Source organism: Oncorhynchus tshawytscha, linkage group LG05, assembly GCF_018296145.1.
Source record: "Oncorhynchus tshawytscha isolate Ot180627B linkage group LG05, Otsh_v2.0, whole genome shotgun sequence".
NCBI lineage: Eukaryota > Metazoa > Chordata > Actinopteri > Salmoniformes > Salmonidae > Oncorhynchus > Oncorhynchus tshawytscha.
The window spans coordinates 3,303,936-3,322,415 of NC_056433.1; the positions used below are offsets into that span (position 1 = coordinate 3,303,936).

The 18,480-nt window shown below is 43.6% G+C and overlaps 1 long non-coding RNA gene across 1 annotated transcript; it reads left to right on the plus strand.

Annotated features, from left to right (window-relative positions):
- Positions 1-9,204: 9,204 nt before the first annotated feature.
- LOC121846589 lies at positions 9,205-10,528 on the plus strand. The gene is made up of 3 exons (XR_006083512.1): positions 9,205-9,620; positions 9,845-9,921; positions 10,200-10,528. It is a non-coding gene; the product is annotated as an uncharacterized LOC121846589 (long non-coding RNA).
- Positions 10,529-18,480: the final 7,952 nt, after the last annotated feature.

Consider the following 18,480-nt stretch of genomic DNA (forward strand, 5'->3'; position numbering starts at 1 on the left):
AATATAGTCTACCTACACCGTCACAATAAATCCATGTAATATAGTCTACACCTCCACAATAAATCCATGTAATATAGTCTACCTACACCGTCACAATAAATCCATGTAATATAGTCTACCTACACCGTCACAATAAATCCATGTAATATAGTCTACACCTCCACAATAAATCCATGTAATATAGTCTACCTACACCGTCACAATAAATCCATGTAATATAGTCTACCTACACCGTCACAATGAATCCATGTAATATAGTCTACACCATCACAATAAATCCATGTAATATAGTCTACACCATCACAATAAATCCATTTAATATAGTCTACACCATCACAATACATCCATGTAATATAGCCTACACCATCACAATAAATCCATGTAATATAGTCTACCTACACCGTCACAATAAATCCATGTAATATAGTCTACCTACACCTCCACAATAAATCCATGTAATATAGTCTACCTACACCGTCACAATAAATCCATGTAATATAGTCTACACCTCCACAATAAATCCATGTAATATAGTCTACCTACACCATCACAATAAATCCATGTAATATAGTCTACACCTCCACAATAAATCCATGTAATATAGTCTACACCCCCACGATAACCCCATGTAATATAGTCTACCTACACCGTCACAATAAATCCATGTAATATAGTCTACAACTCCACAATAAATCCATGTAATATAGTCTACCTACACCGTCACAATAAATCCATGTAATATAGTCTACCTACACCGTCACAATAAATCCATGTAATATAGTCTACACCTCCACAATAAATCCATGTAATATAGTCTACCTACACCGTCACAATAAATCCATGTAATATAGTCTACACCTCCACAATAAATCCATGTAATATAGTCTACACCTCCACAATAAATCCATGTAATATAGTCTACCTACACCGTCACACAATAAATCCATGTAATATAGTCTACACCATCACAATAAATACATGTAATATAGTCTACACCATCACAATAAATCCATGTAATATAGTCTGCCTACACCATCACAATAAATCCATGTAATATAGTCTACCTACACCATCACAATAAATCCATGTAATATAGTCTACCTACACTGTCACAATAAATCCATGTAATATAGTCTACACCTCCACCATAAATCCATGTAATATAGTCTACCTACACCGTCACAATAAATCCATGTAATATAGTCTACACCATCACAATAAATACATGTAATATAGTCTACACCTCCACAATAAATCCATGTAATATAGTCTGCCTACACCATCACAATAAATCCATGTAATATAGTCTACACCATCACAATAAATCCATGTAATATAGTCTACACCTCCACAATAAATCCATGTAATATAGTCTACACCTCCACCATAAATCCATGTAATATAGTCTACCTACACCGTCACAATAAATCCATGTAATATAGTCTACACCTCCACAATAAATCCATGTAATATAGTCTACACCTCCACAATAAATCCATGTAACATAGTCTACCTACACCGTCACAATAAATCCATGTAATATAGTCTACACCTCCACAATAAATCCATGTAATATAGTCTACCTACACCGTCACAATAAATCCATGTAATATAGTCTACACCTCCACAATAAATCCATGTAATATAGTCTACCTACACCATCACAATAAATCCATGTAATATAGTCTACCTACACGTCACAATAATTCCATGTAATATAGTCTACCTCCACCGTCACAATAAATCCAAGTAATATAGTCTACACCATCACAATAAATCCATGTAATATAGTCTACACCTTCACAATAAATCCATGTAATATAGTCTACACCATCACAATAAATCCATGTAATATAGTCTACACAATCAAAATAAATCCATGTAATATAGTCTACACCTTCACAATAAATCCATGTAATATAGCCTACACCTTCACAATAAATCCATGTAATATAGCCTGCACCATCACAATAAATCCATGTAATATAGTCTACACCTCCACAATAAATCCATGTAATATATTCTACCTACACTGTCACAATAAATCCATGTAATATAGTCTACACCATCACAATAAATCCATGTAATATAGTCTACACCTTCACAATAAATCCATGTAATATAGTCTACACCTTCACAATAAATCCATGTAATATAGTCTACCTACCCCGTCACAATAAATCCATGGAATATAGTCTACACCGTCACAATAAATCCATGAAATATAGTCTACCTACACCGTCACAATAAATCCATGTAATATAGTCTACACCTCCACAATAAATCCATGTAATATAGTCTACCTACACCGTCACAATAAATCCATGTAATATAGTCTACACCTCCACAATAAATCCATGTAATATAGTCTACCTACACCGTCATAATTAATCCATGTAATATAGTCTACCTACACCGTCACAATAAATCCATGTAATATAGTCTACACCTCCACAATAAATCCATGTAATATAGTCTACCTACACCGTCACAATAAATCCATGTAATATAGTCTACCTACACCGTCACAATAAATCCATGTAATATAGTCTACACCTCCACAATAAATCCATGTAATATAGTCTACCTACACCGTCACAATAAATCCATTTAATATAGTCTACACCTCCACAATAAATCCATGTAATATAGTCTACCTACACGTCACAATAAATCCATGTAATATAGTCTACCTACACCGTCACAATAAATCCATGTAATATAGTCTACACCTCCACAATAAATCCATGTAATGTAGTCTACACCTCCACAATAAATCCATGTAATATAGTCTACCTACACCGTCACAATAAATCCATGTAATATAGTCTACACCATCACAATAAATCCATGTAATATAGTCTGCACCATCACAATAAATCCATGTAATATAGTCTGCCTACACCATCACAATAAATCCATGTAATATAGTCTACCTACACCATCACAATAAATCCATGTAATATAGTCTACCTACACCGTCACAATAATTCCATGTAATATAGTCTACGTCCACCGTCACAATAAATCCAAGTAATATAGTCTACACCATCACAATAAATCCATGTAATATAGTCTACACCATCACAATAAATCCATGTAATATAGTCTACACCTTCACAATAAATCCATGTAATATAGCCAACACCATCACAATAAATCCATGTAATATAGTCTACACCATCACAATAAATCCATGTAATATAGTCTACACAATCAAAATAATTCCATGTAATATAGTCTACACCTTCACAATAAATCCATGTAATATTGTCTACACCATCACAATAAATCCATATAATATAGTCTACCTACACATCACAATAAATCCATGTAATATAGCCTACACCTTCACAATAAATCCATGTAATATAGCCTGCACCATCACAATAAATCCATGTAATATAGTCTACACCATCACAATAAATCCATGTAATATTGTCTACCTACACCGTCACAATAAATCCATGTAATATAGTCTACACCTCCACAATAAATCCATGTAATATAGTCTACCTACACCGTCACAATAAATCCATGTAATATAGTCTACCTACACTGTCACAATAAATCCATGTAATATAGTCTACACCTCCACAATAAATCCATGTAATATAGTCTACCTACACCGTCACAATAAATCCATGTAATATAGTCTACACCTCCACAATAAATCCATGTAATATAGTCTACACCTCCACAATAAATCCATGGAATATAGTCTACCTACACCGTCACAATAAATCCATGTAATATAGTCTACACCTCCACAATAAATCCATGTAATATAGTCTACCTACACCGTCACAATAAATCCATGTAATATAGTCTACACCTCCACAATAAATCCATGTAATATAGTCTACCTACACCGTCACAATAAATCCATGTAATATAGTCTACACCATCACAATAAATCCATGTAATATAGCCTACACCATCACAATAAATCCATGTAATATAGTCTACCTACACCGTCACAATAAATCCATGTAATATAGTCTACCTACACCATCACAATAAATCCATGTAATATAGCCTACACCATCACAATAAATCCATGTAATATAGCCTACACCATCACAATAAATCCATGTAATATAGTCTACCTACACCGTCACAATAAATCCATGTAATATAGTCTACACCTCCACAATAAATCCATGTAATATAGTCTACCTACACCGTCACAATAAATTCATGTAATATAGTCTACACCTCCACAATAAATCCATGTAATATAGTCTACACCCCCACAATAAATCCATGTAATATAGTCTACCTACACCGTCACAATAAATCCATGTAATATAGTCTACACCTCGACAATAGATCCATGTAATATAATCTACCTACACCGTCACAATAAATCCATGTAATATAGTCTACCTACACCGTCACAATAAATCCATGTAATATAGTCTACACCTCCACAATAAATCCATGTAATATAGTCTACCTACACCATCACAATAAATCCATGTAATATAGTCTACACCTCCACAATAAACCCATGTAATATAGTCTACACCTCCACAATAAATCCATGTAATATAGTCTACCTACACCGTCACAATAAATCCATTTAATATAGTCTACACCATCACAATAAATCCATGTAATATAGCCTACACCATCACAATAAATCCATGTAATATAGTCGACCTACACCGTCACGATAAATCCATGTAATATAGTCTACCTACACCATCACAATAAATCCATGTAATATAGCCTACACCATCACAATAAATCCATGTAATATAGCCTCCACCTTCACAATAAATCCATGTAATATAGCCTACACCATCACAATAAATCCATGTAATATAGCCTCCACCTTCACAATAAATCCATGTAATATAGTCTACACCTCCACAATAAATCCATGTAATATAGTCTACACCTTCACAATAAATCCATTATTTATTTTAGACGGGTCTAAAGAAACATGATATGAAGAAAATGTAGTCTATTTCAGAAGAACAGAATAGCATCCTCTGAGTTGTCCTTATGTTAGGCCCTGATCTGGCTGTGCCATATGGCTGTGGGCTACACTAGTTCATTTAGCAGACAAGATTTGCTTAGAATTCCGTGGCATTATTTAATTATTATTTTACAATATAATTGAACAAATCTGAATGAAATAGAGAGGACATTTTCTCCAAACGATTGGAGGAAGTGTTGCACATGCAGATATTCTGTGTTGAGCGGTTAACAAAGACATCAGTACTCCTATTATTAATTATTAATGTAACTTTAGCTGTTCTACAAACGTTGGCCTGTATGTTTTGGTGTTTAATACATTGTAAGGCTGAATGATGAGACTCTAATGATTATTTGAAAAAAAGTCGCTTGAAAGGCCTGAGCTCTGCTTTGTTTTGTTGCTCAGTCTGAACACACTTCATCAGTCTCTCATTCACAATTTGACAAGCGGTTGATAATGCCTCTTAATTTCCCGGCGGAATCCCCTTTGTGTGGCGGTAATGCCTCCTAAATAATCCATGTGTTTTGCAGCCAGTGGTCGTTGTGCCCTTGGGCTGAATATAATAATTATAATTCCTTTCTCTTGGGCTGCCTTGCTCCGAAGCACCTCTCACTCACATTGTTCTCTCAGATATCTCAGTTCTTATTAACCAATGCCCGTCACGTGATTGTTTCCTTCTCAGGCTACAAGTGAAGACGGACACATCGGGGACACCACTGCCCACATCCTTATCCAATTCCGAGGTGCATATTGAATATGTTGGAATAACACGTACTTTTCATCAGCCAACAAGATGAGTAGTCCTAATGAACAGCAAAAACACTAGCCTATGTCAATCTACTATCCCCCATAGTACAAAAGTTGACCTATTCTGTGCGATAAATAAATATTCCAAACATAGTCTGGGACAATGGTGGGATGTGATAGATCCCAAATATATACAACCACTAGCATCAAAACACCTTTTAAAAGCAATGAGGCTGATGCAACAGATCAGAACTTTTAGCTTAAATGTTGATAAACTATTAGGTTATTTTGTCACATTAGCGCAGCAATGCGCACATGGCAGTAGGTAGAAGTAGGTACATGGCAGTAGGTAGAAGTAGGTACATGGCAGTAGGTAGAAGTAGGTACATGGCAGTAGGTAGAAGTAGGTAGATGGCAGTAGGTAGAAGTAGGTACATGGCAGTAGGTAGATGGCAGTAGGTACATGGCAGTAGGTAGATGGCAGTAGGTACAAGTAGGTACATGGCAGTAGGTAGATGGAAGTAGGTACATGGCAGTAGGTAGAAGTAGGTACATGGCAGTAGGTAGAAGTAGGTACATGGCAGTAGGTAGATGGAAGTAGGTACATGGCAGTAGGTAGATGGCAGTAGGTAGAAGTAGGTACATGGCAGTATGTAGTTGAAGGTAGATAGTAGTAGGTAGAAGTAGGTACATGGCAGTAGGTACAAGTAGGTACATGGCAGTAGGTACAAGTAGGTACATGGCAGTAGGTACAAGTAGGTACATGGCAGTAGGTAGAAGTAGGTACATGGCAGTAGGTAGAAGTAGGTACATGGCAGTAGGTAGAAGTAGGTACATGGCAGTATGTACAAGTAGGTACATGGCAGTAGGTAGAAGTAGGTACATGGTAGAAGTAGGTACATGGCAGTAGGTAGAAGTAGGTACATGGCAGTAGGTACAAGTAGGTACATGGCAGTAGGTACAAGTAGGTACATGGCAGTAGGTAGAAGTAGGTACATGGTAGAAGTAGGTACATGGCAGTAGGTAGAAGTAGGTACATGGCAGTAGGTACAAGTAGGTACATGGCAGTAGGTAGAAGTAGGTACATGGCAGTAGGTAGAAGTAGGTACATGGCAGTAGGTAGAAGTAGGTACATGGCAGTAGGTACAAGTAGGTACATGGCAGTATGTACAAGTAGGTACATGGCAGTAGGTAGAAGTAGGTACATGGTAGAAGTAGGTACATGGCAGTAGGTAGAAGTAGGTACATGGCAGTAGGTACAAGTAGGTACATGGCAGTAGGTACAAGTAGGTACATGGCAGTAGGTAGAAGTAGGTACATGGTAGAAGTAGGTACATGGCAGTAGGTAGAAGTAGGTACATGGCAGTAGGTACAAGTAGGTACATGGCAGTAGGTACAAGTAGGTACATGGCAGTAGGTACATGGCAGTATGTCGTTGAAGGTACATAGTAGTAGGTAGAAGTAGATACCTGGCAGTAGGTACAAGTAGGTACCTGGCAGTAGGTACAAGTAGGTACCTGGCAGTAGGTAAAAGTAGGTACCTGGCAGTAGGTAAAAGTAGGTACCTGGCAGTAGGTAAAAGTAGGTACCTGGCAGTAGGTAAAAGTAGGTACCTGGCAGTAGGTAAAAGTAGGTACCTGGCAGTAGGTACCTGGCATATATGTATTGATTTAGAATGGACCATATCCATATCTTGTCTCAGAACGGGCAGGAGAAAAAAATAGATGCATTTGAATAGAGAATGGAGGATGCGTTTCCCCTGGTTCATTCTCATGCCAGCCAGGTAGGCTATACTCCTGTTGTAAAGAGAAGCAATGTGCTTAATATCAGGAACGTTCTTAAATAAATATAGTAGGCTTAGCCTATAGAAAGCTGATGGGTTCCTCCTATTTTTAATAGAGGTCATCACTCTGTATTCTTACATAATGACATACCCTATAGAAACGTTGCTCCACTTGAGCTCATGGGCTCTCATGAAGTGTTTGATTTGATTTTACATTGATGTCAGAGTGATTAGAGGCACAATAAAATGCTGAGTACCAGGTAGTTAGCAAGTTTAGTTGGTTAACAATCACCAGCAGCAGAGCTTGGAGATGCCTAATTACCGTGACGTGGAATTTGACTGCCGGTAATGGTAACCGTAACAGCCCTAACGAGGCCCCACCTGGCAGAGAGACGCTATGCTAAGATGCCCTGACTACTGTAGGCTTTTGGTCCAGCTATATAACAGTCCTGATTCAACTGATTGAGATCTATGATTATAGTCATTTAGCAGACACTTTCATCCAGAGAAATTGAGGCTGAAGTTCCTTGCTCTGGAATTCGAACCAGCTGGACCAAAAGCACACAGTGCCTTTTGGACCTAAGTAGCTCCTCCTGCCCAAAACATTTCTGCCCTCCTTCCACTCTACTATCTATCCCACAATCCTTTGCTCTTGATTCTCTGTCAACCAATTAAGTCCTCTGCTACACTCTTTCTGAAAGACAATTCCTCAAATTGTTTAGATTAATGATTTATTTTATTCATCATGAAATAATGTAAAGTTGTATCATTTTTGACTGAATATTTAATGTTCTAGCTGGTGTTATAGGTGATATAATGTGTTAGTGCTGGAGAGATTGAATATGTCCGTAAACAGCCAGCTGGTCTGCGCAGGCTCTGAGGACGTGGCTGGGGATGCCGTCTGGGCACTAACACATTATATCACCTATAACACCAGCTAGAGGGAGGAAAATGGTTTAATTGTTTTTCTCTCATTAATCTACACACAATACCCCATAATGACAAAGCAAAAACAGATTTTTTTGAAATGTATAAAAAAAATGTAAAAAAATATCACATTTACATAAGTATTCAGACCCTTTACTCAGTACTTTGTTGAAGCACCTTTGGCAGGTTTTCATCAAGGATCTCTCTGTACTTTGCATCGCATCGTTCATCTTTCCCTTGATCTTTTCCCTCCCAGTCCCTGCCGCTGAAAAACATCCCCACAGCATGATGCTGCTCAGTTTGGCCGGGCGGACAGATCTAGGAAGAGTCTTTGTGGTTCCAAACTTCTTTGATTTAATGATGGAGGCCACTGTGTTCTTGGGGACCTTCAATACTGCAGACATTTTTTGGTACCCTTCCCCCAGATCTGTACCTCATCACAATCCTCTCTGAGCTCTACGGACAATTTCTTTGACCTCATGGCTTGGTTTTTGCTCTGACATGCACTGTCGACTGTGGGACCTTATATAGCCAGGTGTGTTTCTTTCCAAATCATGTCCAATCAATTGAATTTACCACAGGTGGACTCCAGTCAAGTTATAGAAACATCTCAAGGATGATTAATGGAAACAGGATGCACCTGAGTTCAATTTCGAGTCTCATAGCAAAGGGTCTGAATACTTATGTAAATAAGGTTTTTAACTTTGTGATTATGGGCTATTGTGATGTCATTATGGGGTATTGTGTGTAGATTAATGAGGGAAATGTTTTATTTAATCCATTTTTAGAATAAGGCTGTAACGTTACAAAATGTGGAAAAAGTCAAGAGGTCTGAATACTTTGTATCATACAGTGAAAAATAATTGTCAAATAAAAAGGTTCAGCCCAGGTTCACATACTGCACAAAGGTACGGCTGAGATCCCACCTAGGTCCCCGGCCAAGAGATGGGCCAGATACAGGCTGCCCTACAGACCTTACATGGGGCCATGGCTGAGATCCCACCTAGGTCCCCGGCCAAGAGGTGGGCCAGATACAGGCTGCCCTACAGACCTTACATGGGGCCATGGCTGAGTTCCCACCTAGGTCCCCGGCCAAGAGGTGGGCCAGATACAGGCTGCCCTACAGACCTTACATGGGGCCATGGCTGAGTTCCCACCTAGATCCCCGGCCAAGAGGTGGGCCAGATACAGGCTGCCCTACAGACCTTACATGGGGCCATGGCTGAGATCCCACCTAGGTCCCCGGCCAAGAGGTGGGCCAGATACAGGCTGCCCTACAGACCTTACATGGGGCCATGGCTGAGATCCCACCTAGGTCCCCGGCCAAGAGGTGGGCCAGATACAGGCTGCCCTACAGACCTTACATGGGGCCATGGCTGAGATCCCACCTAGGCCCAGAGGTGGGCCAGATACAGGCTGCCCTACAGACCTTACATGGGGCCATGGCTGAGATCCCACCTAGGTCCCCGGCCCAGAGGTGGGCCAGATACAGGCTGCCCTACAGACCTTACATGGGGCCATGGCTGAGATCCCACCTAGGTCCCCGGCCCAAGAGGTGGGCCAGATACAGGCTGCCCTACAGACCTTACATGGGGCCATGGCTGAGTTCCCACCTAGGTCCCCGGCCAAGAGGTGGGCCAGATACAGGCTGCCCTACAGACCTTACATGGGGCCATGGCTGAGTTCCCACCACAAGAGGTGGGCCAGATACAGGCTGTCCCATGGGGCCATGGCTGAGAGATCCCCGGCCAAGAGGTGGGCCAGATACAGGCTGCCCTACAGACCTTACATGGGGCCATGGCTGAGATCCCACCTAGGTCCCCGGCCAAGAGGTGGGCCAGATACAGGCTGCCCTACAGACCTTACATGGGGCCATGGCTGAGATCCCACCTAGGTCCCCGGCCAAGAGGTGGGCCAGATACAGGCTGCCCTACAGACCTTAAATGGGACCACAATTAACCAGCTATACAAAAATCTAAACGCAACGCGCAAGAATTTCAAAGATTTTACTGAGTTACAGTTCATATGAGGAAATCAGTCAATTTAAATAAATTCATTAGGCCCTAATCTATGGATTTCACATGAGTGGGAATACAGATATGCATCTGTTGGTCAGATACCTTTTAAAAAAGGTAGGGGCGTGGATCAGAAAACCAGTCAGTATCTGGTGTCAACAACATTTACCTCGTAGAGTTGATCAGGCTGTTGATTGTGGAATGTTGTCCCACTCCTCTTCATTGGCTGTGCAAAGTTGCTGGATATTGGGGGGAACTGGAACACGCTGTCGTACATGTCGATCCAGAGCATCCCAAACATGCTCAATGGTTGACATGTCTGGTGAGTATGTAGGCCATGGAAGAACTGGGACAGATCCTTGCGACATGGAGCTGTGCATTATCATGCTGAAACATGAGGTGATGGTGGCGGATGAATGGCACTGTTACGTTCCCCAGATTATGTGTTGTAGATTGTGTATTTGCATGTGTTTATTTCAGGAAATGGCTTCCTGAAATCCCTCAAGCAGCTGATTGGTTGACTCCAGGGCTAATTGGAGAGCTGACCCCGCCCCCTCGTCAAGACACAGCTGTCTCCAATTACCCATTCCTTCTGAAGCTATATAAAAGCCAGTGTTCTGTTCAGGAGGGAGATCTTTTTGGAGGTAGAGATTTTGCTGGAGGTAGGGATTGCTGAGATTGATTGTGATAGAGGTTGATTTTGATAGAGGTTGATTTTGCTGGAAAGTGGTATGTTCTGTGAGTTTGTTGCTCAGATAGAGCTTATTTGACATCCTTTTGTTTCTTAGTTTGTTTGAAATTGTTTAATATTCTGTTTCATTTGTTCCCAGGGGGGAAGGGGAAGGCACCTAGGGAGTGCTTAGGCAAGAGGCCCGCGGGCATACATATACCCATAGCATATTCACTGTCTAGACACACTAGGTAAGACCTGGGCGGACCACCCCTTGTATTTTGGTTAGGGCACCAGGTGGTGCTAAATTATGTAAGTAGTGGGTAGGCAGGTAAGATAGGAGAGGGGGGGGGCTTTGAGATTTACTTTCTTTGCTTTGGTTCCGTCCAGCCCCTTTTCCCCATATTACCGTGTAAAGGAATAAAGTCCTTGGAAACGGTACCACATTCTGCCTGTTGTCATTCTTACTTGCACCTACAGTCCATACCTTTTTCGCTTCACGGAGAGTTTAGTTGTAGCAGGGTGTTGCGTTCCCTCTTCATAGAGGCGTGCGTAACAGGCACGATAATGGGCTTCAGGATCTCATCACGGCATCTCTGTGCATTCAAATTGCCATCGATAAAATGCAATTGTGTTCGTTGTCCGTAGTTTATGCCTGCCCATACCATAACCCCACCACCACGGGGCACTCTGTTCACAACAGGTTGACTTCAGCAAACCGTACACACGGTCTGCCGTCTGCCCGGTACAGAGCACACTTCACTGGAGTTTCTTACCAAGAATACAGTGGATGTTCCTGGGGGGCCGATTTACAGTTTTGACTTCAATCTATTTGAATATCTATGGCAAGACCTGAAAATATGATCAACAACGAGCCATTTGACGAGCCATTTATTGTGATTTAAATAGAATAATGTACAATCCAGAAAATACTCTGTTTGTATTGGACTACAGTTGATAGTTCTAACCTTTGTGTAGTTTCTGTCCATTTACAGGCAATCCTATTGCCTCATCTCTCCCCTGTCCTCTCTCCTCACCTCTCACATGTCCTCACCTCTCCCCTGCCCCATCTCCTCACCTCTCACATGTCCTCTCTCCTCACGTCGCACCTGTCCTCTCTCCTCACCTCCCACCTGTCCTCTCTCCTCACCTCTCACCTGTCCTCTCTCCTCACCTCTCACATGTCCTCTCTCCTCACCTCTCACCTGTCCTCTCTCCTCACCTCTCACATGTCCTCTCTCCTCACGTTGCACCTGTCCTCTCTCCTCACGTTGCACCTGTCCTCTCTCCTCACGTTGCACCTGTCCTCTCTCCTCACCTCGCACCTGTCCTCTCTCCTCACCTCTCACCTGTCCTCTCTCCTCACCTCTCACATGTCCTCTCTCCTCACCTCTCACCTGTCCTCTCTCCTCACCTCTCACCTGTCCTCTCTCCTCACCTCTCACCTGTCCTCTCTCCTCACCTCTCACCTGTCCTCTCTCCTCACCTCTCACCTGTCCTTACCTCTCACCTGTCCTCTCTCCTCAACTCTCACCTGTCTTCTCTCCTCACCTCTCACCTACATCCTGTCGTCACCTGTCTCCGCTCCCTCTCCTCTCCGCCAAATCTAGGTTCAAGAGGTTTCTAAACTCCTGACTCCTGAACATCTAATCAAATGGCTACTCAGACTATTTCAACTGCCCCCCCCCCCTTACACTGCTGCTACTCTGTTATCATCTATGCATAGTCACTTTAACAACTCTACCTACATCTACATATTACCTCAAATACCTAGACACCAGTACCCCCTGTATATAGCCTCCACATTAACTCTGTACCGATACCCCCTGTATATAGCCTCCACATTGACTCTGTACCGGTACCCCCTGCATATAGCCTCCACATTAACTCTGTACCGGTACCCCCTGTATATAGCCTCCACATTGACTCTGTACCGTAATACCCTGTATACAGCCTCCACATTGACTCTGTACCGTAATACCCTGTATATAGCCTCCACATTGACTCTGTACCGGTACCCCCTGTATATAGCCTCCACATTGACTCTGTACCGGTACCCCCTGTATATAGCCTCCACATTGACTCTGTACCGGTACCCCCTGTATATAGTCTCCACATTGACTCTGTACCGATACCCCTGTATATAGCCTCCACATTGACTCTGTACCGATACCCCCTGTATATAGTCTCCACATTGACTCTGTACCGGTACCCCTGTATATAGTCTCCACATTGACCCTGTACCAGTACCTCCTGTATATAACCTCCACATTGACTCTGTACCGGTACCCCCTGTATATAGCCTCCACATTGACTCTGTACCGATACCCCCTGTATGTAGCCTCCACATTGACTCTGTACCGATACCCCCTGTATATAGCCTCCACATTGACTCTGTACCGATACCCCCTGTATATAGCCTCCACATTGACTCTGTACCGATACCCCCTGTATGTAGCCTCCACATTGACTCTGTACCGATACCCCCTGTATATAGCCTCCACATTGACTCTGTACCGATACCCCCTGTATATAGTCTCCACATTGACTCTGTACCGATACCCCTGTATATAGCCTCCACATTGACTCTGTACCGGTACCCCTGTCTATAGCCTCCACATTAACTCTGTACCGATACCCCTGTATATAGCCTCCACATTGACTCTGTACCGATACCCCCTGTATATAGCCTCCACATTGACTCTGTACCGATACCCCTGTAAATAGCCTCCACATTGACTCTGTACCGATACCCCCTGTATATAGCCTCCACATTGACTCTGTACCGGTACCCCCTGTATATAGCCTCCACATTGACTCTGTACCGATACCCCTGTATACAGCCTCCACATTGACTCTGTACCGGTACACCCCTGTATATAGCCTCCACATTGACTCTGTACCGTAACACCCTGTATATAGCCTCCACATTGACTCTGTACCGTAACACCCTGTATATAGCCTCCACATTGACTCTGTACCGTAACACCCTGTATATAGCCTCCACATTGACTCTGTACCGTAACACCCTGTATATAGTCTCCACATTGACTCTGTACCGTAACACCCTGTATATAGCCTCCACATTGACTCTGTACCGTAACACCCTGTATATAGCCTCCACATTGACTCTGTACCGTAACACCCTGTATATAGTCTCCACATTGACTCTGTACCGATACCCCCTGTATATAGCCTCCACATTGACTCTGTACCGCTGCAGTTAAAAACTAAAATCATCTTTACAAATGAAAAGACGAGAGCCAGATGGAGATAAAGGAAACATTCGGTCTTTACAGTACATTACTGGAACATTCTTCAGCAAATACAGACCAACCTGTCATTAGAAACAAAGTGGCCATGATGGGATGATAAGCTGACATGCATTGAGAACTGTCCTCCATACTGAGATGTGCTGTCTGTCCTCCATATTGAGATGTGCTATCTGTCCTCCATACTGAGATGTGCTGTCTGTCCTCCATACTGAGATGGCTGTCTGTCCTCCATACTGAGATGGGCTGTCTGTCCTCCATATTGAGATGTGCTATCTGTCCTCCATACTGAGATGTGCTGTCTGTCCTCCATATTGAGATGTGCTGTCTGTCCTCCATACTGAGATGGCTGTCTGTCCTCTACAAAGTGGCCATGATGGGATGATAAGCTGACATGCATTGAGAACTGTCCTCCATACTGAGATGTGCTGTCTGTCCTCCATACTGAGATGGCTGTCTGTCCTCCATACTGAGATGGCTGTCTGTCCTCCATACTGAGATGGCTGTCTGTCCTCCATACTGAGATGTGCTGTCTGTCCTCCATACTGAGATGGCTGTCTGTCTTCCAGAGTGGCCATGATGGGATGATAAGCTGACATGCATTGAGAACTGTCCTCCATACTGAGATGTGGTGTCTGTCCTCCATACTGAGATGGCTGTCTGTCCTCCATACTGAGATGTGCTGTCTGTCCTCCATACTGAGATGGGCTGTCTGTCCTCCATACCGAGATGGGCTGTCTGTCCTCTACAAAGTGGCCATGATGGGATGATAAGCTGACATGCATTGAGAACTGTCCTCCATACTGAGATGTGCTGTCTGTCCTCCATACTGAGATGGCTGTCTGTCCTCCATACTGGGATGTGCTGTCTGTCCTCCATACTGAGATGGCTGTCTGTCCTCTACAAAGTGGCCATGATGGGATGATAAACTGACATGCATTGAGAACTGTCCTCCATACTGAGATGTGCTGTCTGTCCTCCATACTGAGATGGCTGTCTGTCCTCCATACTGAGATGGCTGTCTGTCCTCCATACTGAGATGTGCTGTCTGTCCTCCATACTGAGATGGCTGTCTGTCCTCTACAAAGTGGCCATGATGGGATGATAAGCTGACATGCATTGAGAACTGTCCTCCATACTGAGATGTGCTGTCTGTCCTCCATACTGAGATGGCTGTCTGTCCTCCATACTGGGATGTGCTGTCTGTCCTCCATACTGGGATGTGCTGTCTGTCCTCCATACTGAGATGGCTGTCTGTCCTCTACAAAGTGGCCATGATGGGATGATAAGCTGACATGCATTGAGAACTGTCCTCCATACTGAGATGTGCTGTCTGTCCTCCATACTGAGATGGCTGTCTGTCCTCCATACTGAGATGGCTGTCTGTCCTCCATACTGAGATGGCTGTCTGTCCTCCATACTGAGATGGCTGTCTGTCCTCCATACTGAGATGTGCTGTCTGTCCTCCATACTGAGATGGCTGTCTGTCCTCTACAAAGTGGCCATGATGGGATGATAAGCTGACATGCATTGAGAACTGTCCTCCATACTGAGATGTGCTGTCTGTCCTCCATACTGAGATGGCTGTCTGTCCTCCATACTGAGATGGCTGTCTGTCCTCCATACTGAGATGTGCTGTCTGTCCTCCATACTGAGATGGCTGTCTGTCCTCCATACTGAGATGGCTGTCTGTCCTCTACAAAGTGGCCATGATGGGATGATAAGCTGACATGCATTGATAACTGTCCTCCATACTGAGATGTGCTGTCTGTCCTCCATACTGAGAAGGCTGTCTGTCCCCCATACTGAGATGGCTGTCTGTCCTCCATACTGAGATGGCTGTCTGTCCTCCATACTGAGATGTGCTGTCTGTCCTCCATACTGAGATGGGCTGTCTGTCCTCTACAAAGTGGCCATGATGGGATGATAAGCTGACATGCATTGAGAACTGTCCTCCATACTGAGATGTGCTGTCTGTCCTCCATATTGAGATGTGCTGTCTGTCCTCCATACTGAGATGTGCTGTCTGTCCTCCATACTGAGATGGCTGTCTGTCCTCCATACTGAGATGGCTGTCTGTCCTCCATACTGAGATGGCTGTCTGTCCTCCATACTGAGATGTGCTGTCTGTCCTCCATACTGAGATGTGCTGTCTGTCCTCCATATTGAGATGTGCTGTCTGTCCTCCATACTGAGATGGCTGTCTGTCCTCCATACTGAGATGTGCTGTCTGTCCTCCATATTGAGATGGCTGTCTGTCCTCTACTGAGATGGCTGTCTGTCCTCCATACTGAGATGGCTGTCTGTCCTCTACTGAGATGGCTGTCTGTCCTCTACTGAGATGGCTGTCTGTCCTCCATATTGAGATGGCTGCCTGTCCTCCATATTGAGATGGCTGTCTGTCCTCCATACTGAGAGGGCTGTCTGTCCTCCATATTGAGGTGGCTGTCTGTCCTCCATATTGAGATGGGCTGTCTGTCCTTCATACTGAGATGTGCTGTCTGTCCTCCATACTGAGATGGCTGTCTGTCCTCCATACTGAGATGGCTGTCTGTCCTCCATACTGAGATGGCTGTCTGTCCTCCATACTGAGATGGCTGTCTGTCCTCTACTGAGATGGCTGTCTGTCCTCCATACTGAGATGGCTGTCTGTCCTCCATATTGAGATGGGCTGTCTGTCCTCCATATTGAGATGTGCTGTCTGTCCTCCATACTGAGATGGCTGTCTGTCCTCCATATTGAGATGGGCTGTCTGTCCTCCATATTGAGGTGTGCTGTCTGTCCTCCATACTGAGATGGCTGTCTGTCCTCCATATTGAGATGTGCTGTCTGTCCTCCATACTGAGATGTGCTGTCTGTCCTCCATATTGAGATGTGCTGTCTGTCCTCCATACTGAGATGGCTGTCTGTCCTCCATATTGAGATGTGCTGTCTGTCCTCCATATTGAGATGTGCTGTCTGTCCTCCATACTGAGTTGGCTGTCTGTCCTCCATACTGAGATGGGCTGTCTGTCTCCATATTGAGATGTGCTGTCTGTCCTCCATACTGAGATGTGCTGTCTGTCCTCCATACTGAGATGTGCTGTCTGTCCTCCATACTGAGATGTGCTGTCTGTCTCCATATTGAGATGTGCTGTCTGTCCTCCATACTGAGATGGCTGTCTGTCCTCCATACTGAGATGTGCTGTCTGTCCTCCATATTGAGATGTGCTGTCTGTCCTCCATACTGAGATGGCTGTCTGTCCTCCATATTGAGATGGGCTGTCTGTCCTCCATACTGAGATGGCTGTCTGTCCTCCATACTGAGATGGGCTGTCTGTCCTCCATACTGAGATGGCTGTCTGTCCTCCATACTGAGATGGCTGTCTGTCCTCCATACTGAGATGGCTGTCTGTCCTCCATATTGAGATGGGCTGTCTGTCCTCCATACTGAGATGGCTGTCTGTCCTCTACTGAGATGGCTGTCTGTCCTCCATACTGAGATGGGCTGTCTGTCCTCCATATTGAGATGTGCTGTCTGTCCTCCATATTGAGATGTGCTGTCTGTCCTCCATACTGAGATGGCTGTCTGTCCTCCATATTGAGATGGACTGTCTGTCCTCCATATTGAGATGGCTGTCTGTCCTCCATATTGATATGGGCTGTCTGTCCTCTACTGAGATGGCTGTCTGTCTCTACACTGAGATGTGCTGTCTGTCCTCTACTGAGATGGCTGTCTGTCCTCCATATTGAGATGGCTGTCTGTCCTCCATATTGAGATGGGCTGTCTGTCCTCCATATTGAGATGGGCTGTCTGTCCTCCATACTGAGATGTGCTATCTGTCCTCTACTGAGATGGGCTGTCTGTCCTCCATACTGAGATGTGCGGTCTGTCCTCCATATTGAGATGGATGTCTGTCCTCCATACTGAGATGTGCTGTCTGTCCTCCATGTTGAGATGTGCGGTCTGTCCCCACCCTGAGATGTGCTGTCTGTCTCCATACTGAGATGTGCGGTCTGTCTCCACCCTGAGATGTGCGGTCTGTCTCCACCCTGAGATGTGCTGTCTGTCTCCATACTGAGATGTGCGGTCTGTCTCC